This window comes from Erinaceus europaeus, chromosome 12 (assembly GCF_950295315.1).
Source record: "Erinaceus europaeus chromosome 12, mEriEur2.1, whole genome shotgun sequence".
Lineage (NCBI taxonomy): Eukaryota > Metazoa > Chordata > Mammalia > Eulipotyphla > Erinaceidae > Erinaceus > Erinaceus europaeus.
In genome coordinates this window covers 66,595,233-66,615,635 of record NC_080173.1, presented here as the reverse complement: position 1 = coordinate 66,615,635, position 20,403 = coordinate 66,595,233, and the positions used below count along the sequence as shown (strand labels likewise).

Genomic DNA, 20,403 nt, shown 5'->3' with positions numbered 1-20,403 from the left:
TCGGCGCTGTGCGCTCTGTGGGCCACGCGGGGCTGGGGCACAGCGCGCGCGTTGAGAAGGGAGCGGCCGCGGGGCCGGGGGCGCGGGAGAGGCGGCAGGCTGGGCTGGGAGGCGCCGCACCGCCTTTCGCCCCCGCGCTCCGCGAGCTGGCGGCGCCCCAGCCCGGGCCCGGGCTCCCTCTGCTGGCCGCTCGCCTCTTTCCTCTGCTCCCTGCGCGTCGCGCCCGGGCACTCAAGCCAGGCGAGGACCCGGGCTGGGGCTCCCTTTCCAGGCGCCCAGAGTGATAACTCCTCCAGCGCCCGGGAGCAGGCGGAGCTGGGGAGTGGGCTGCCCCCTCGCTCCCTTCTGGCGAGAGGTTTCGACTTGTCTCTGCAATAGACCGGATCCTGAACTCTTCCCCTTGTCCTCTGACTGTGGAACCACAAAGAGCAACATTCTGTTTTGTATCAGAACTGTTGAGGACAGTGGCAAAGTCCAGCCTGAAAGTTCTAAATCTCGTGTGTGTGTGTGTGTGTGTGTGTGTGTGTGTGTGTGTGTGTGTGTGTGTGTGTGTGTGTTTTCTCCCAGTGTAGACAAACAGTCCTTTCCCTGACTCACTTTCCTCCTGAGCAGTGATGGGCTGGGGGAATTCCATTAACCCCATGATCTTCGTTTAGGTTTCCTCCTGCAAGAACAGCGGCCTTCTGCCCCCATCTCGTGAACTGATCAGGGCGACATCTCTCCTTCCCACCCAGCTAGCAGGTGTTCCCTGAGCCATGTCCTAGCATATGGTGGGGGTGGGAGATGGGCATTCACTTCTTCTCCCACCCTTTTGGGCCTGTCACAAGCCTCCTTAGGGATCCACAACACACTCTGGGCACTTTGGGAAATGGGGGTGAAGGTTTCTGACTCAACAGGGACACTAAGGCTGGTAAGGTAGAGGAAGGGGAAAGGTGAAATTGACAGGATTCCAGCTTCTAAGCGCCTCAAACTTCTTGTACTAATGAGAATCTAACCGGCTTCTTCCAAAGAGGGAGCTGGCCCCGGGTACTGCTAAATTGGTTGAGAGGCTTGGCCAGCGGGCAGGAAGAAGCAGAAGATTCAGAAGAAGGATGCAGCCCAGCTAGGGTTGGCTTAGGTTTCCTGCCCTTGACCTGCTGGGCATCGGAGTGAGGGGTAGTCCAGGAGCGGGTGGGTAGAGAGATCTCGGCTCAAATAGAATCCATCGTATACACTGTGCTTATTGTTGGTCTCTTTTGACTAAAAGCACCACTAAAATCCTAAGAGCTGGGGTTGGGGGTGCTTTCCTGTTCCCCAAAGTCTTCACGTCTAAAAGCGCCTCTAAAATCCTAAGAGCCGGTGCGGGGGCTGGAGGGAGGGTGGAGGGGCTGGAGGGTGGGTGCATTCCTGTTCCTCAAAGTCTTCATGTCCTAGAAGGGGAGTTGCCTGCAAACTCATATGCTGACACCGGGGGGCAGCACCAACCCTAAACTGATGGCAAAGGGAGAACCCCAAGACCATCGCTGCAAAGGCCAGGATGGGTGGCTTGTTTGCCCCAGCTGTCTTGGCTCCTTGCTGCATCGCCTGCGGTGGGGTGCTGTTCCAGGGCCTTGAGGGGCTCCAGGCTCCAGCACAACTTGGAGCCCCCCCCCCCCCCGCCTCCCTCAGTGCAGTCCTCTTCAGGAGTCGCCCTCGAAGTTCTCCACCAGTGGGGTCCCAGCTGCAACCTTGGGTTTGACTGCAGGAACCAGAGGCCAGCGGCATGGCCTGGTCCCAGACAAAGGCCATGCCACTGCCTGGCCCAATTAAGTCACCGGTCTCCGGCCTCCTAGGCCTCCCAGCTCTTATTGTTCTCAAGGTCGCCAATTAGCCCAGAACACCCCCCCCCCCCACTACTATCCGCCGCTGCGCCCCTAGGCCTGCTTAATAACCCTTCGGGATCTAGCACTAGCGGCCCTGGACCGCGCAGTCGCCTGCGCCCACACGGGTGGTGGAAGGGGGGCAGGGTTGGGGCGGTGGAGCTTAAGGGTGTGCGGAGGCTTGTTGGTGCCTTGACTGGCCTTGGGCATTTTGGGAGTATGGAACCTGTAAGGGAACTGTGCGGAATTTATGAGTGTGGTTTGACGTGTGTGTGTGTGTGTGTGTGTGTGTGTGTGTGTGTGTGTGTGTGTAAATGGGGGTGGCTGCGGGAAACTGGTGGTGTGGGTGGCCTAGCCTAGTGACTCAGCAGTGTGTCCAAGGACACTGGGGCCTCTCATCCTCTTGGGTTAATTCCAGTTTACCCACGCCTCAAACCACACCCCTCCACCCCATTCTACACACGCAGCAGAGGAAGGAGGAGACCTTGAGTCCTAGTGGCCAGGGCAAACTGGGGTTCGACTCCCCACTGAGCTGCCGACACCCACTAGGCGCGCACCTGGGGACCCACGCGGAGCTGTCAGCTTCCATTTCCCCAGGGCACCCACAGCTGAGCGCCCAGCTTCGACCGCTGCTTTTGCAGTAGGACCCTAAATCCCACCCCTTGCACCCTGCTGAACTCTCCGTCCTCTAGGATTGGACAGCTGCGAGGGGTGGGGTGGTGGCGGGACACCCCCCCCTTTCCCACACGGGCAGGGAAAGGGGGAAAGGAGGGAGCTGGAGCAAGCACTGCGGCGGCGGAGCGCCCTCAGAAGTGCAGCCTGGTCACCCCTCTCCAGCGCGTGGACGCTTCTCTGTTCCAACACGTCTAGGATTTTGTCTTGGTGTAGGAATTGCTTTTGGGCTCTGCAAGTGCAGATCTTCTCCGCACCCACTACGTCCACAGCACCGGGTTTGCTGGGCCATAGCCACCCGCCTCTTCCCGGCCCGTAGCTCCCCGAGCTCGCCCGGTCCGCGGGCCACGGTAACTCCGCACGTCGCCACCAGATGGCGCTCCAGACCAGGGCCCGGGCCACAGCGGGGCCCGCGGTCAGCGCGCTGTCTGGACGCGGATTGATGAGGATCCAGGCCGGACAGCCAGGGGCCGAGCGCTCCGCTGAGACCCTAGTGTGGCTTGGGGACTGTAGGCGCTGGGATGCGGGAATGAGAGACGGACTGGGACCTCTGCCTTCTCTGGGGTTCGCTCCGCAAGTCCAGGCTGCAAACGGCGCCCGTCTGTTTGCTGTGTGCGGGGCGTGGCCGCCTGAATCCCCGGCCTCCCGAAGGCGGGGTTGCGGGCTAGGAGCCTGGGGCGCGGGGCGGGGAATGGCTCCCCATTTCCGGGAGGGGCTCCGCCGACTACGCGGGGTGGGGGGGGAGCGGCGGGTTAGGAGGTTGTGCAGCTTCTGGCTAAAGCCCGTATCCTGCAAGCCTCCAGCCTAGAGGTCCTGTAGGGCTTCTTCCTCCATCTCACCACGCCCTCCCGGGGGAAGTCCTAGATGGTCCCCTCCCAGGGTGGGTCCCTGCCGAGCTGGTCCTGTTCAGCTGGCCTCCTGCACCCCACCTCACCCCCACCTCCAACCCTGCATCTGTCCTGGGGAGGCTTTTGGTCAGAGTGGTGACTGGGGAAAAGACAGACATAGGCGCCAAGCGGAGAAACTGTCCCTGAGGTTAAAAAGCCAGAGATGCTCGGGGTCAAGTTTGAATGGGGGGCTGGGGGACGGAGGAAGGGGGGGTATTATAAAGCCTCATGACCAGATAGCCAGAGTCTGATTCAGAGGCAGAGTTGGGGAGCTTGATTCCAGCTGAAGGTCGACATCTTCAGAGGAGCTCTAGCACTGGGGGTGGAGGGGTGGGGTAGGGGTGTCCTCATAGTTAAGGAAGGCTGCACAGCTAGAAAGCAGCCCGGCCAACACCAGCCAGGGTCATCTCCATCGGTACAGTCACGGCATGATCTGTGGCTCTGCACTGGACGTCCCGCTCTTTTCTTGTCAGTGTGGGGCCAAACTTGGGTCATGGGATATGTATCTGCCCATTCATCTCCTGCCCAAGCGTGGGAGAGACAAGGTTGAGTTCTGCCTTTACCTGTGTGACCTTGCACCTTGTGATTTTCTTCTCTGGGTCCCAGAATTCTGCTAAAAATAAGTGGTTTGGACGAAACTCAAATGGACCTTGCCCAGGCTGGTAGTAATTCCTAGGCTCAGCTTCCTCAGACAAGAGGCAGGGGCTACACTTTCACTGAATATATGAGGACTCTGAGCCTGAGGGTTCTTGTTGTTGGGGTGGGAGCAGACTAGGTGGCCTGAATAAATTAGCAATTATGAAACCATGTTCCTGGTACTGAAACCCACAGGGAACCTCCTGCTTCCATCTGCCCCTACTTCTTGTGGGATGTAGTTATTTTCCTGCCCCCTTGATTTGCACCTGAGCTAGTTCTGTGAGAGGCAGACTGCTTGTGGACACCTTTGGCACCCAATAATTTGTTGAATGACTGTGACTTTTTCCCAAAGGGAGAAGGGGATACTGATGAAGGGCACTCAGGCACCCATGTTTAAGGGTGTCCTAGATGTGGGGTGCCATACGGACTAGTCCCCTACTCGTGTGGAAGGCTTTGTGGTGTTCCAAGTGCATCCAGGTAAGGACCCACACTCAGCCCTCACTACCATAATCATAATCACTTCATAATCCCACTAGATGGAGATTGTGAAGTCTCAGTTCATAGACAATAACCATAAGGGTTAGAGAAATGAAGTGGGGGTGCCTCTGGCCATCCAGTGAATCAAGGGGAGACTCTTTCACAATCCCATGGCCTGATCCTTAGAAATGTTAGCTGATGAGGTGATGATGGGTGAGAGCCAGGCTCTGCTGAGAAAGAGCGAAGGAGCTGGATGACAAAGGTGTGTCCATGGGAGAGGCATGACTCAGAGCCCAAGGCCCTAGATCAGAGGAGGGTTGCCTCGCTGCTTCATGTCCCAGCAGTGCCTGCCTGAGATCCCATGTATGTGGGGACAGAAGTCTCTCCAGTGTAAAACAATAACAGGGTTGTCCACGGGTTACCTGAGATGTCACCTGGCCGCTGCTTGGCTCAGGCACAGCTCATGTTTGCTCTCATTACTGCTTTCCATCCCAAGAAGAACTTGATATCCTCTGGCCCCATAACACCTTCTACTCAGCCTGATGGGAGGGATCACGGAGCCTCTACTGTGTACCTAAAACAGGCATGTGGTTCCTTTCTTTCTTTCCTTTTTCTCTCCAACCTTTTGTTTGCTTATTTTATTAGGGGAATAATGATATACAAGTTGTCACATGCATGCAGACTCTCATCTTTCCACGACAGGTGTCCACATGCCACTCCCACCACCAACCCAGGTCTCCTTCTACTATCCGTGCCCTCTCAACCTCCTCCCTCTCTTCAAATTCTTACATAATTGTTTTATTTTTGTGAGAAAGAAAGAGACCAGAGCACTACCCCACCACATATGGTGCTAGCGATGAAACCCAGAGCCTGACACTTTTTAACACTGAACCACCTCCCCAGCTCCTGAATGTGCATTTTTGTTTGTTTCTTATTTTTATTTTTTTCTTTCATTTTTCTATCCTCCTCTTTTTTTTTTTTCTGCCACCAAGGTTATTGCTGGGGCTTTGTGCTGGCATTACTAATCTACCACTCACAGTGGCTCCCCCCCTCCACTTTTTAAATATTTTATTTATTTATTTATTAGTGAGAGGGGTAGGAGGAGAAAAAGAGAGAAGACCAGACATCACTCTGGTACATGTGCTGCTGGGGATCGAACTCAGGACCTCAATCTTGAGAGTTTGATACTTAATCCACTGCACCATCTCCTGGACCACTTTTTTTTCTCCTATTTTTTTTAAATACTTATTTTTTTCCTTTTGTTGTCCTTGTTTTATGGTTGTAGTTATTATTATTGTTGTTATTGATGTCATCATTGTTGGATAGGGCAGAGAGAAATGGAGAGAGAAGGGGAAGACAGAGAGGGGGAGAGAAAGATAGACACCTGCAAACCTGCTTCACCACCTGTGAAGCGACTCCCACATGTGCCACGTGTGCTTAACCCACTGTGCTACCTCCCACCCGACTCCCCTTTCTTCCTGTTTTTTGTTGGATAGGAGAGAGAAATTGAGAGAGAAGGGGGAGATATAGAGAAAGAGAAACACCTGCAGACCTGCTTCAACACTTTGAAGCATCCCCCTTGCAGGTGGGGAGCCGGGGCATGAACCAGGGTCATTGTGCGTCGTTTTACTGGGTGCGCCACCACCACTGCCTGGCCCCCATTTGTTTCTTGTTTTAAAAGAGTAATTTTATTAATATGAGGAGAGAGGAAAGGGGAAAAAAAGCCAGAGTAGCACTAGCACTTTGGCATATACAATACTGAGGACTGAACTTGGGACTTTAAGTTCATTCATGCATTCAAGTCCAGAACTCTACCCACTACACAAACTCCTGGGCCACTGTGTTTTCTTATTTATTTCTTGACACTGGGCAGTGGCTACACATGTCCTTGTTTTTCAGGGGACATTACCAAGGCTTAGCTCTGGTCAAGGTAGTATAGCTACCTGGGTGGGAGAGGTCATACCAGCTCCGGTTGACCCCACACATGGGCTCTCTCCCGGTATGGTGGGATTTCCTGCTTTGCAGCCTCACTCCCCACTGCCTGGGTAGGGGTGGTGCTACCCTCCGGATAGTGGGCACTTGTGGGACTGGTTCCTATTCAGCCCTGGACTGGCTCATTTGTTCCTTCATCCTGACCCAACTCAGGATCTGTTTCTCTTCTCGGAGGGACTGTCTGTCCTTCCACCTTTGCCCCCCCCCCCCCCCCCAGCTGCTCTGCCATGTCCACAGCACTTCTGAGCTTAGCGCTGCTATTTCACGTTCTAGGAAAGTCCTTACCTTTGAGCAAGTCACGCAATAGGTCAGCCCACACTCACACAGAGATGCTCCTCCCACACTCCTGACACACAACCATGTGCACAGATCCCCTTCCCACAGGCAAGCATGTATATACATATACAGATGGCCCCTCCCGCACACAGAAACATTCAGTAACCACATACAAACCCCCAGATGGGAATAGACACACACATGCAGGGAAATGCATGGACATAAAAGGTAGTCCCATGCCTACAGACAGCATAAATACACGCATGTGAGAACCCACAGATATGCCCATATGAAGTCACTTGGAAGGAGGGTTCCACAGTGAAACCAGCTTCCCAGACTCTCTGATGCTATAAGGCTTCCCTGTGACCCCCCTCCCCTCCACACATACCTGGTCTGCTCAGGCCAAGCCCCTCCCCACCTAATACCTTTTCATTGTCACATTTGGGGATATATATATATATATATATATATATATATATATATATATATATATAATTTCTTCCCAAAAAATCATTCTGTTGGGGGGAAATAATGGTTTATAGTTGTTGACTCCTGGTTATAGGGAATATATATATATATATATATATGTATATATATATATTAAAGCTCTAGTTATTTATTAGTAGGAGAGAGAGGGGAGAGAGAGAAAGAATCAGAGCATCACTTTGGCACATTTGATGCTGGGGCTCAAACTTGGGACCTCTTCCCTGAGAGTCCAATACCTTATCCACCATGCCATCTCCCCAGGCTTTTTTTTAATTTAAAAAATTTAAGGTGTCTGTCTCTCCTGTGAGAGTATTGGCCCCCTGTGGCCCAGCAAGGGTCTGTCTAGTCACTGCTCAACACATGGCAGGGTGCAGAAAGCATTTGCTAAGTGAATGAGTGATGTGAATCCAGAGGCAGGGGCCACCCTGCTCCTCTGGGCTCTGTTTGCTCAGAGCCTGGACCAGAGACCCCTGCTCTAGCCTACTTGGAGTTGACAGCAGAGAGGTGCTCAGGCATTCAGTCTTAGTTTCTTCCAACAGGGCCTCCTCTCTCCCCTGAGGGTCAGAGAGGGTGTGCAACCTGCGTCTGGATAAGGGTTCAAGCAGCTGTGGTCTGAATGTTTGTGTCCCACCCCATTTATATATTGAAACCTAACCCCCACGGTGAATAGAGAATATAGCTCAGTTGTTGGAGCACAGGACCTGCATGCCTGAGGCCCTTGGTTCAGTAAAGGGGCCCACGTATGCCAGAGTGCAGCTGTGCCCTTTACCCCATGAAATAATGAACTACGTCTTTAACAAAATGTCTGTGATGTATAAGGCACCCTGCTTGTGGTGTTTTCTTGTAGCAGGCAGTCCAAATGAGTTGAAATGTAGGCCATTCACAACCAGGTTGTCCTAGTCCTGATCCCTGCTCTCCTAACACACTGGAGACTCTCATTCTTCAGGGGTTTGGGGGCCCTCTGGCTTCTAGGTCTTTGCTGCCCCTGAGAGCATCCATGCTTTGAGCAGCAACTAGGCCTCCAACCCCTAAATTCTAGTATAAGTCTCTCCGTGGGAGCCTCCCAGCATGTCTGCCCAGTTAATTACCTTACCTGCCAGAGATGACCTACCTGAAGTGCAGGTGAGAAGAGGCCCTGCTTAAAGCCTCTGAACACTACCCATGTGCTTGAGGTCTAGACCTCCTACCTCTGAGTCCTGCTTACTCTCCCATCTCCAGGGCTTGTAACCTCTCTGTGAGCCTGCACTGTCTGGGAGAATCTGGCAAACTTTGCCTTGGGCCTTCTCATACTCACCTGTTCTTCTCTCTATCTGAAATGTCTTCCTTTAAAACAATATTTTATTTTAAATATATATATGGAGAGAGTAGAGGGAGAAAGAGAAAGACACACACACAGATAGATGAGACAGAGACAGACAGAGAGAGAGAGAAGGAAAGAGAGAGAGAGAGAAAATGAAGGAAGCAGGCAGCAAAAGACCAGAGCTCTGCTCAGGCATTAGACCCGGAACTTTAGAGACTCGGGTATGAAAATCTTCTTCTTCTTCTTCTTTTTTTTTTTAAATATGGAATGCTTCACGAATTTGTGCGTCATCCTTGGGCAGGGGTCATGCTAATCTTCTCTGTATCGTTCCAATTTTAGTATATGTGCTGCCGAAGCGAGCACAGGTATGAAAATCTTTAGCATAGCCATTATGCTGTCTTCTCCACCAGCAATCTCTTCCTGTCTTCTTCCAAATTCAGCCCAGGGCCCCCTTCTCCTGTACTTTCCCCCTGGACCTTCTTCCTGCAGAGAGCAACACCCTACACCTGACTCTGTAGTTAGTATTCAAGGAATGTGTGACTTAGGTGAGTGACGTTGCCTCTTCACCATCACTCTGTCATGGAGTTATTTGAGAATGCAACAAGATGCTGTGAAGATGGTGCCTGGAAGAAACATGTGCACCCTGAACAGGGGCTCTGCTTCTTTGGAAGAGCCTAGGGGAACTGAGAATGAGTACTGGAGACCCCCTGAAGGCAGGGAAAATTCTCCTCTGTCCTGGGCAGTAGCTACATTTGAAACCACAAGAACTGGGTGATGCTGCCTTCCCTGGAGGCCAATGCAGGTCTCCATGTGGTGGCAGTCTGTCAAGCCACTGAGCTTGGGGAATCTGTCAAGGTCTGGGAGTTTAGGCTGGGGATAGCCTAGGAGACCTGTGTATTGGGGTGTTTGTGGCCAAGGACAGAGTTGCCACAGGCATCTGAGATGCTACAGAGAAATCCAGAGGGTGATGAACCCCAGTGTGTACACCTGATGATGGTGCCTTGCCTCTCTCCAGAACTGAGGCCATCGGGAGGGGCGATTGTTGCCAGAAGAGTCTGTTGGTTGACCAGCTTGGGCATTATTTGGGGTTTGAGGCAATGCTCCCTTCTACCACTAGGTGGAGATATAGAGTTGTCCAGACCCGGATTGTGGAATTTAGCTTCCAATAGGCTCCTTTTTGAATTATTTCAGGTCAAGGGTTCCCAGTGGCAAGGTTGCCACCTCCAGGGGACCCTGGCTGGTTCTTTGTGTCTCTGTTATGGTTTCTGGCTGGGTCTCACTGACAGGCAATGACACAGGGCAGTTAGTACAAGCATGGACCTGGTGCAACTGGAGTGACCTGAGTTCAAATTCCAGATGTGCCTCTGTGACTTCGACTCCTGTAGTCATCACCAGTGTCCTCATCTCTAAAGTCTCCTTATATTTACTTCTGCTGCAAAGGGCAGAGGGACATTTCGGCTGCCCTGCTAGCCATGAGAGTGGGGGAATGGACAGTGAGAGAGACCTCAGAGAGTGGTGACATGGGAAGATCCCCAAAGACTCAGGCAAGGTATTGGGGTTGTGTGGAGAAAGGAGAGGGTGCCACCCCAGCTCAGGAAAGTATATTAGACCTGCTCAGTGCAAGAAGCTCTGAGATGAAGGTCCCAAAAGCAGGGCTTGAAGGGTGGAGGTGACTGGGAGACCTCCAATAGGAGGTCTCCTTGTCTGACCACATGGTGAGAACAGGTCCCCACTGTGAAAAGACAGAGGGCCTGAGGAGGTTACCTAGTCTAGTTTTTACATCACTTATTAGGGCTTGCCCAACCTCTTTCTGGGGGTACCAGCCCATGCCCTTCCCACCTCATGAAACTGCCTCCTTCTCAGCCACCACCTCCAGGGTAGTCAAAGGAGCCAAAACACTGCAACAGGATTTAGGGCATGGTGGTATGCCATCTGTCTTGCATGGGAAAAGTTCTCATGTCCATCCTGGTTTAGTTTTCCAAGGGGACAGAGTGAGATAGGCCTGAACGATAGGGCCAGGTGAACCTGACTTCTGACTGGCTCTGGGACGTCATCCTGGGCAAGTGGCTTCCCCTTTCTGGATAGAGCTATTTTCCTCCTCTGTGAAACGGAATGAGAGGACTGGCAAAATAACTCACCTGGAGAGTGCACTGCTTTGCCATCTGTGCAGTCCAGGTTTGAGCCCAGCCCCCAGCATGCTGGGGGAGGTTTCAGTGTTGTGACTTCTTCCCTTTCTTCTCTGTCTCTGCCTCTCTAGCTAAAAAAATCAGCCCCAAGCAGTGAAGTCACAGCAAAAAGGACAACAACAAAGAAATGGAATGAGAACACTTGCCCTTCCATCATTACACCCCCTCAGCCCAGTTTGACATGAGGTTTAAAGGGCCAGTGTACAAAAATTACTAAAGTCATGGGCTCCTTGAGAAATGCCTAGAATAGACTTCCTAGCTTCTTCCCACTTGAAGACCCCTAAGTTTATCTGTTCTAATTTTTTTATTGTTGTAGTTATTATTGTTGTTGTTATTGATGTCATTGTTGTTGGATAGGACAGAGAGAAATGGAGAGAGGAGGGGAAGACAGAGAGTAGAAAGATAGACACCTGCAGACCTGCTTCACCACCTGTGAAGTGACCCCCCTACAGGTGGGGAGCCGGGGGCTCAAACCGGGATTCTTATGATGGTCCTTGTGTGTTCTAAATATTTATTTATTTTCCCTTTGTTTCCCTTGTTGTTTTTTATTGTTTTTGTTGTAGTTATTATTGTTGTTGTTATTGATGTTGGATAGGACAGAGATAAATGGAGAGAGGAGAGGAAGACAAAGAGGGGGAGAGAAAGACAGATACCCGCAGACCTGCTTCACCGCCTGTGAAGCGACTCCCCTGCATGTGGGAAGATGGGGGCTCCAACCAGGATCCTAACGCTGGTCCTTGTACTTCGCACCACATGTGCTTAACCCACTGTGCTACCGCTCAACTCCCAATTTTATCTGTTCTGTTCCTCCCTTTGAGTTTCTGTTTATTAAACAATTTGTCTTGCTTTGTATCTTACTGCTTTTCAGCCACCAAGTTGCAGATGTTACTATGGTTCCATCCTGATTTCCCTGGGCAGACAACCTCACGAATGTGTCCTGGAACCTCACCTCTCCAGACCCCTGCCCACTAGGGAAACAGAAATAGGCTAGGGGTGTGGATATGACCTTCCCAAGTCCATGTCTGCCGGGCTAGCGTGGTGGGTGTTTCTTTCCGGGCACGTGCTCTCTGGGTTGGAGAGAACTCTACAGGAGCCAACCTGGGCTGCTGCTTACTCAGCAACTCGGGAGAGAGACCAGGAACTCGTGGCAGAGCGGGAACGTAATGCAATGCCTTTATTGATCAGAGATAACGCCTTTATATATATCTTCAACCAGAAGTGGCAAGTGGGAAAAGGAAATGGCTAGGAGAGGGGGCAGAGAAAAGAGCTCCAAGGTAGAAAGCTTCCATAGCAGCTGTTGCAAAGGTTCTAACCAGTGGGATTAACCAATACCCTGCAGGCAGGGTGGGTCTCAGGCAAAACAATGATCATGTAAATAGACCATAGTATCAGCGATGCATGGGAGCTGGCATATTGCCCAACACATGTCCAGTGGAGAAGCAATTATGGAAGCCAGACCTTCCACCTTCTGCACCTCATAAAGAATTTTGGTTTCTACTCTTAGAGGGGTAAAGAATAGAAAAGTTGGGGCCGGGTGGTGGCACACCTGGTTGAGCACACATGTTACAATGCAAAAGGACCCAGGTTTGAGCCCCTGGCCCTACCTGCAGGGAGAAAGCGTCACAAGTGGTGAAACAGTGCTGTAGCTGTCTCTCTGTCTCTCGCCCTTTCTATCCCTCCCTTCCCTCTCGATTTCTAACTGTCTCTATCCAATAAATAAATAAAGATAATAAAATTTAAAAAAATAGAAAAGTTTCCAATGGAGGGGATGGGATACAGAACTCTGGTGGTGGGAACTTTGTGGAACTGTACCTGTTATCTTATGATCTTGTTAATCATTATTAAACCACTAATCGAGAGTAATGCCAAGATAGACTGGCTGGGCTTCATGCCGGATTCTCGTATCGCCAAGCTGCACATTAAGCTCACGCGAGGCCGAGGCATGGTGTAGATGGAAAACAGATGATACCGTTTTTGCAGTGCTAGGGATTAGTCGCCATTTTTTACAGTAATCAGGTATCAGAGACATGTCTTTCGTGAGTGTTTCCTCGAGGATGTCGAACTTGGATGCCTGAGTTGCACAGCAGATGTCATCGGCGTAGATGAACTTCCTTGAAGAAGTTTCTGGAAGGTCATTGATGTAAATATTAAATAGCGTAGGAGCCAGAACAGAGCCCTGGGGGAGGCCACTTGAGACAAGTCTCCATCTGCTAGACTTGTCACCCAGATGCACCCGGAATCTTCTGTTTTGGAGAAGAAACGATATAGTGTTGGCCACCCATGGAGGCAGGCATCTTGAGATCTTGACTAGGAGACCACGGTGCCAGACCGTGTCATAGGCTGCTGTGAGATCAACAAAGACAGCACCCGTCTTTAAATTCTTCTGGAATCCATTTTCAATGTAAGTTGAGAGGGCCAGGGCTTGTTCGCAGGTAGATCTTCCTGGGCGGAAACCAGCTTGGGCGGGTGATAGGAATTTCTCTGTAAGATGAGAAATACGTGACAGAAGCAGCCTCTCAAGGAGTTTGTAACACACGGAAAGGAGAGAAATTGGTCTATAGCTGGCGGCCAGTGTTGGGTCTTTCTTTGGTTTCAAAACCGCTATTATCTTCGCACGACACCAAACTTTGGGCATAGACTCAGATTCCAAGATGTGGGACAGGAATGAAGCGAGCCACTTCTTTGCTGCGGGACCCAGGTTAAGAATGAGTTCTGGGGTGATGTTATCATAGCCAGCAGCTGTTCCCGGTTTAACTCTCTTCAAAGCGTCTTCCAGTTCAGACAGTGTAAAGGGAGAGAGTTTTGGAGATGGACCAGATAACCGGAAGTGGGATGACCACTCGTGGGAAATTTCTCTTTTCCAGACTGGGTCGATCTTAGCATGTCGAACTTGAGTTAGGTGACTGGCCACTGAGTTTGGAGATACGGGAGGATGGGAGACGGGAGGGGGTTGGCTACCGGCACCCAGTCTGTGAAGAAGCTTCCAGGCCTTCCTACTTGAGTGGGTGAAGTTCAGACTTTCTGTGAGTTGTTGCCAGCGGGCTTGGCGTGCTGCATCCAGGGAGGCAATGAGATGGTCAGCCACATCTGGGTTGCCCGACTCATCATACTGCTTTAGTAGTTGCTCGCATTCAGCATCAAGACAAGGCGTATAATTAGCGCGTCTCCCACGAGGAATGGCTTGGGAAGCTGCTTTGAAGATGGCTTGGCGGAAGCGCCTGTAGGAATCTTCAGAGGGGATAGAGTTAATTGGAATTGCAGGAATAGATTTGTTGGTAAGATCACTGAATCCGGCATGAAGCCCAGCCAGTCTATCTTGGCATTACTCTCGATCGCACTCTGTCATTTCACAAACATCTCATAAAAACTGCAGCAAAGGTGGGCGCGAGGAATAACATCATTGCAAGACTGGCCAGCTCCTCATGGGGCGCGAGCGCTTCCACACTACGATCATCATCTCTGGCATTATGCTATTCCACTGCAGAATACTGTGCCCCAGTATGGTTCCGTAGCCCCCATGTCCACTTGGTCGATTCCAAATCATATTCCTCCATGAGGATAACTTCTGGAACCATCCGTTCCACCCCGGTTCCATGGCTGCCAGTTCTTAGCAACATCGCCCCGCCAGATATTCGTCGGGATGCGGCATCATCTAAGTTCATTTCCCACGTCTACGCTCGACCGGACCTGCCAATATACGTGGAGATCTTCGCCCACCCTGTCCAACGCTTGACGTCTCGTCACCCAATCTGGTCCCCTACGCCTACACTGAACTTCTCTGTTCCAGACTCTTGGAAACAGAGTTGGCAGTCAGCTGAGGTAAAGAACAAACACCTCATCACAGACCCCTGCAAGCGTCAACCCGGCTTTGACCTAGCACGTTATGATCAGGCCCTCCTCAATCGCTATTGAACAGGCCATGGCCGGTGCGCCGCTATGTTCCATCGCTGGGGAGCCAGAGACGACCCGAACTGCCCCTGCGGCTACAGACAGACTATGACCCACATAGTCAATGACTGCCACCTCTCCAGATTCAAAGGAGGTCTCGAAACTTTACATCAGGCTCAACCTGATGCTGTTGACTGGCTACGGAAGAAGGGCAAACGCTAGAAGAAGAAAACCACTAATGAAAAAAATGAATGAAGTACCAATGTGTTTCTGTAATAATGATTATGCCATTTCTCTTCCTTGTAGGCTGAGAATCTGTGATGAAATCCTTCTCCAACAGTGCTCCCAAATTACCTCCCTCAGTGGTCCTCACAACACAATCTTCAATTTATTGTAACTTACTTACGTACGTGTGTGTGTGTGAGTGTGTCACTGCATTTAATCCTTGGACAGCATGATGCTCTGGTTTCCTGTTTCCACCCATTTCATTCATAGATGGATACTTTTTTTTTTTTTTTTTTTTACCAGAGCACTACTCAGCTCTGGCTTCTGGTGGGAGTGAACCTGGAACTTCAGAGCCTCAGGCATGAGTGTCTCTTTGCATAACCATTATGCTATCTACCCCTGCCCGATGCATCTTTTTTAAAGGAGTATACAGCTCAGTGATTTTTCACAAGTTTGTACAATCATCACCATTATCTAATGCCAGGGCACTTTTGTCACCCCCAAAAAATGCTGATTCATCAGCAGCCATCACCCTTGCCCCCAGTCCTTGGCACCCACTCATTTACTTTGTGTCTCTGTGGATTTGCCTAATCTGGGCTTTTCCTATAAATGGAGTCATGCAATATGTAGTGTGTGTATGTGTGTGTCTGACTTTATCTGCTTAGTATAGTGTTTTCAAGTTGCATTCTTGTTATCACATGTTGTCCACCTTGCATGTCTGCCAGATCTGCTCTGGAGACTCAGCCCAGGCCCAGCCAATCAGGGGCAAAGGGGGGGGGGGCTTAACGATGCAGGAGGTGGAGGGAGCAAATCTGTCTGCCATGCCCCCATTGCAACAGATCCACCTAAAAGACAGGACAAGCCAAATGCTTAGTCCAAGGACTTAAGGGGTGGCAGTTAGGGAAGGCATCTGGCTGTGACATTAGTGTCCTGCCTTGGCCCTGTCTCTCTCCCTCCATCACTGGCTGTGAGAGCTGCCTGCCAGGAAGTGGTGTGGGCCTTTTTCATGCCAGGCCTGTGGGACAGGCCGGCCCAGCTGCTGAGCTGGTCCCATGGACCTTTTATGGCTTTACCTCAATTAGTTCTTCGGACACATTAGTCAGGACTTCTCTGGTGTGAAGGGACAGAAATTTGGATTAGACTAGAGAAAAAGGGCAATTCACTGGACTGTGTGATATCTGCATGCACAGGGCAAAGGGGCAGCTGGCTTTCAGGATGCTGAGAACTGGTGATATAAATGCTCCCCCTCTCTCACTCTCTGCTTTCTCTCATGCCTTTTCTTTGTGTGCTGGCAGATTTCTCTTCTACCGCAGACAGGCCTCTTCCTGTGGCCAGGAGCTTGGCTATAGGCAGCTGTGGGTCACACAAACCCAGCTCAGTGGCCCCCCAAAAAGGGACATTGCCCTACTGCTCCCTCTGAAAAACTCAGGGAGACACTCAATTGACCCACCCATTACCACATGCTTACTTCCCTCAAAAACTGATTTCTGGACACTCATTCCCATCTGCCACTGTTGTCTGATGTGTTTCCACTAGAAAACCAGGCTGCCTGCACTCTCATAAAATGCATGTGCTTTATAAGACGGGCATAGAAAGATAGACACCTGCAGACCTGCTTCACCACTTGTGAAGCGACTCCCCTGCAGGTGGGGAGCCGGGGGCTCAAACCAGGATCCTTACGCTGGTACCTGCACTTTGCACCACATGTGCTTAACCCACTGTGCTACCGCCTGAACCCCTCTTTTTTAAAAAAATATTTTATTTATGAGAAAGACAGGAGGAGAGAGAAAGAACCAAACATCACTCTGGCACATGTGCTGTCGGGGATCGAACTCAGAACCTCATGTTTGAGAGTCTAAAGCCTTATCATTGAACCACTTCCCAGACCACACCAACCCTGTCTTTTCTTTTTTCCTTTCTTTCTTTCTTCCTTCCTCATCATTACATTAATAATGATGAACTCTGGTATTTAGAAAAATCCCTGGAGTTAAAAGTTGACAAATTATCCAATTATTTTTTAGTTAAGTACATGAAACTACTTCTTGATACTGTGTTTTCTTTCAGAAGTAACACACTATTATTAATGACCAGGTATTTTGAAAACTACTTTCTCATACTTTATTTCCTTTCTTTCTTTCTTTCTTTCTTTCTTTCTTTCTTTCTTTCCTTTTTGCCTTTAGGGTTATTGCTGGGGCTTGGTGCCAGCACTACAGATCCACTGCTCCAGGAGGCTGTTTTTCCCATTTTTGTTGCCCTTGTTGTGGTTGCTATTGTTGTTATAGTTGTAGTTGTTGGATAGGACAGAGAGAAATGGAGAGAGGAGGGAAAGACAGAGAGGGGGAGAGAAAGACAGACACCTGCAGACCTGCTTCACCACCTGTGATGCGACAACCCCCCCCCCCCATGTGGGGAACTAGGGGCTTGAGCGAGGATCCTTATGCTGGTCCTTGTGCTTTGTTCCATGTGCGCTTAACCTGCTGCACTACCACCCAGCCTCCTTTCTTTTTTTGAAATAATTATCTTTATTTATTTATTGGGTAGAGACAGCCAGGAATCGAGAGGGAAGGTGGTGACAGAGAGGGAAGAAACAGAGAGACATGTGCAACACTAACTCACCACTCACAAAACTTCCCCCTATAGGTGGGGACTGGGGGGCTCAAACCCAGGTCTTTGTGCATTGTGACATGCACTTGGCCAGGCGCACCACCCAGCCCCTTGACTTCTTTTTTTTTTCTCTGAATCTTTTAAAAATATTTCTTAATTTGATAGGACAGAAGTTCTGAGGAAGGAGGAGACAGAGAACGAGAGATAGACACCTAAAGTACCGCTTCACTACTAGTGAAGCTTCTCCCCTGCAAATGAGGCCCAGGGGTTTAAACCAGGGTCCTTGTACATGGTAACTTGTGTGCTCAACCAGGTGTGCCACCACTTGGCCCTAGTAGTATGATTTCCTTTAATCCACACAACTGCTCTGTGGAAAGATATGCTGCTCTCTTGGTTGTTATTGACAGAACCCCATCTCAAATGATCTTATTCCAAGAAGAGAATTCATTGCTCCCTATAAGGGGGAAAAGGAGCGGACTTCAAGCATAGCTAGATTTTAGGGGTCAGACAATCCGGCTAGCTGTCATCAGTCCCAGTTCCTTATCTGTCTCTTGGGTTAGTGCCAGCACTACGAATCTACCACTCTCAGTGGCCATCTTTCTTTCTCTCTCTCTCTCTCTCTCTTTCTTTCTCTCCTACCTTCCTTCCTTCCTTCTCTCTCTCTCTCTTACTTTATTTCTTTCTTTTTTCCCCTCCTTCCTATTATACTTGATAGGACAGAGAGAAATTGAGAAGGGAGGCGAGACAGGGAGAGAGACAGAGAACCTGCAAACTTGCTTCACCGCTTGTGTAGCACCCCCACTACAGGTGTAGGTGGGGGTTCCAGTCTCTGTCCTTGTGCCGGGTGATATATGCACTTAACTAGGTGCCCTGTGTTTTATTATTATTATTATTGTAGTTATTATTGTTGTTATTGATGTTTTCGTTGTTGGATAGGACAGAGAGAAATGGAGAGAGGAGGGGAAGACAGAGGGGGAGAGAGAAAGAGACACCTATAGACCTGCATCACTGCCTGTGAAGCGATTCCCCTGCAGGTGGGGAGCCGGGGGCTCGAACCGGGATCCTTGAGTAGTCTGCACGTGCGTTTAACCCTCTGCGCTACTGCCCAACTCCCCCCTGTTTTGTTTTTTTAATTTGAAAATATTTATTTATTTATTTATTCCCTTTTGTTGCCCTTTTTGTTTTATTGCTGTAGTTATTATTGTTCTTGATTTCGTCATTGTTGGATAGGACAGAGAGAAATGGAGAGAGCAGGAGAAGATAGAGAGGGGGAGAGAAAGATGCCTGTGAAGCTACTCCCCTGCAGGTGGGGAGCCGGGGGCTCCAACCCAGATCCTTACGCTGGTCTTTGCGCTTTGCGCGTCGTGCTTAACCCGCTGCGCTACCGCCTGACTCCTTCGTGTTTTGTTTTTACTTAATGAAAATTATAGTGAATCCATATTGATAAACAATTAAATTCTTGTATGAAGGCAGAGTCCAAAGAATCTCTCCATTTTTATGGTTCTAAGCTTTTCCCTGCAGGCTGATGTGGCTGTTTGAGGCTCTGCAAGCCAGCCTCGCCATGAAATGCCTGACGACGAGTCACATGTTCCTGGATGCTACAGGAGGCAGAGAGAGGTGGAAACTTAGAAATGAGCTCACGTTGTGTTTCGGAAAGCCTTCAGGAGGTACCAATAGACGGAGCTATGGTGGTAGGGTTGGCTGGTGGCCCTGTTCACATAGTGGAGCTGCCATGGCAGACTGTGCCACCTGCACGTACTGACCCCAGGGCTGCAGTATTCCACTGGAGCCGTGTTGTGGTATCTCTCCTCCTCTGTCTCTTCCCACCCTCCAAAAAAAGAGTCCATTAGGGTCAGTGGAACTCTGTGGGTACAGAGTTCCAGCAAAACCAAACCAAACAAACAAATAAAAATACCCTGACAATGGGATCTGGTAGTAGTGTACCCAGTAGAGCACAACACATTACCATACACAAAGACCCACGTTCAAGTCTCTGAGCTTGACCTGCAGGGTGGTATCTTCACAAGTCATGGAGCAGTGCTGCAGATGTCTCTCATTCTCTCCCTCTCCCTCCAACTTCATTTCTCTATCTTTATCAACAAAGAAAAAGGCAAAGAATAATAACTAAGTAAAAAGGCTGCTGGTAGAGTTGTCTTATAGGCCATAACTATGGTGGGAAAAACCCCACATAAACAAACAAACCCTGTTAGCAAAACAAACAAAAAACAAGGATGGGGAAAAAAAATCTGTGATTTCTATATCTAATAAGGGTTTACGATCCAGAATACATTAAAAAAAAAACACCTCCTACATCTCAGTGACAACCAAATTGAAAGAATAATCAAAGAGCTTTTAGTAGATGTTTCTCTACAGAAGACATATAAACAGTGACCACAGGAAAAGATGCTCAGCATTATTAGTCATCAGGATCAAAACCACAGCTGGATACCACTTCATACCGCTAGGTTGACTAGAATGAAATCACAAAGTACTGTCAAGGAAGTGGAGAGACTGGAACTCTTGTATGTCCTGTTGGAACTCGAAAATGCTGCAGCTTCTGTGGAAAACAGTTTGACAGTTTCTCCAAAAAACCAAACACGCAAAGTACCACGTGGTCCGCAATTCCATTCCTATGTACCTCTGTCTAAAGATTGGGAACAAGGACTCAGCAAACCCACGTACTCTAGTGTTTACTGCCCCATTGTTTACAACAGTCAAAAGGTGGATGCAGTCTAAATGGTCATCAGTAGATGACTGGATAAAGTGTAATGTAGACATACAAAAGAATGTTTCTCAGCTGTAAAAAGAGATGAAGTAAGGGCTGATTATGAAGCTTCTCTGCCCACAAATGAGGACCAGGCACTTGCACGCAGGTTGCCTGTGTTCTCAACTGGGCGCACCACCACCACCTAGCCCCTTACTTCATCTCTACCTTG

General features: G+C 49.9%; 1 non-coding gene across 1 annotated transcript; it reads right to left on the bottom strand.

Annotated features, from left to right (window-relative positions):
• Positions 1 to 8,820: 8,820 nt before the first annotated feature.
• LOC132542218 (U6 spliceosomal RNA) lies at positions 8,821 to 8,927 on the bottom strand. Its single transcript, XR_009553324.1, has one exon. It is a non-coding gene; the product is annotated as a U6 spliceosomal RNA (small nuclear RNA).
• Positions 8,928 to 20,403: the final 11,476 nt, after the last annotated feature.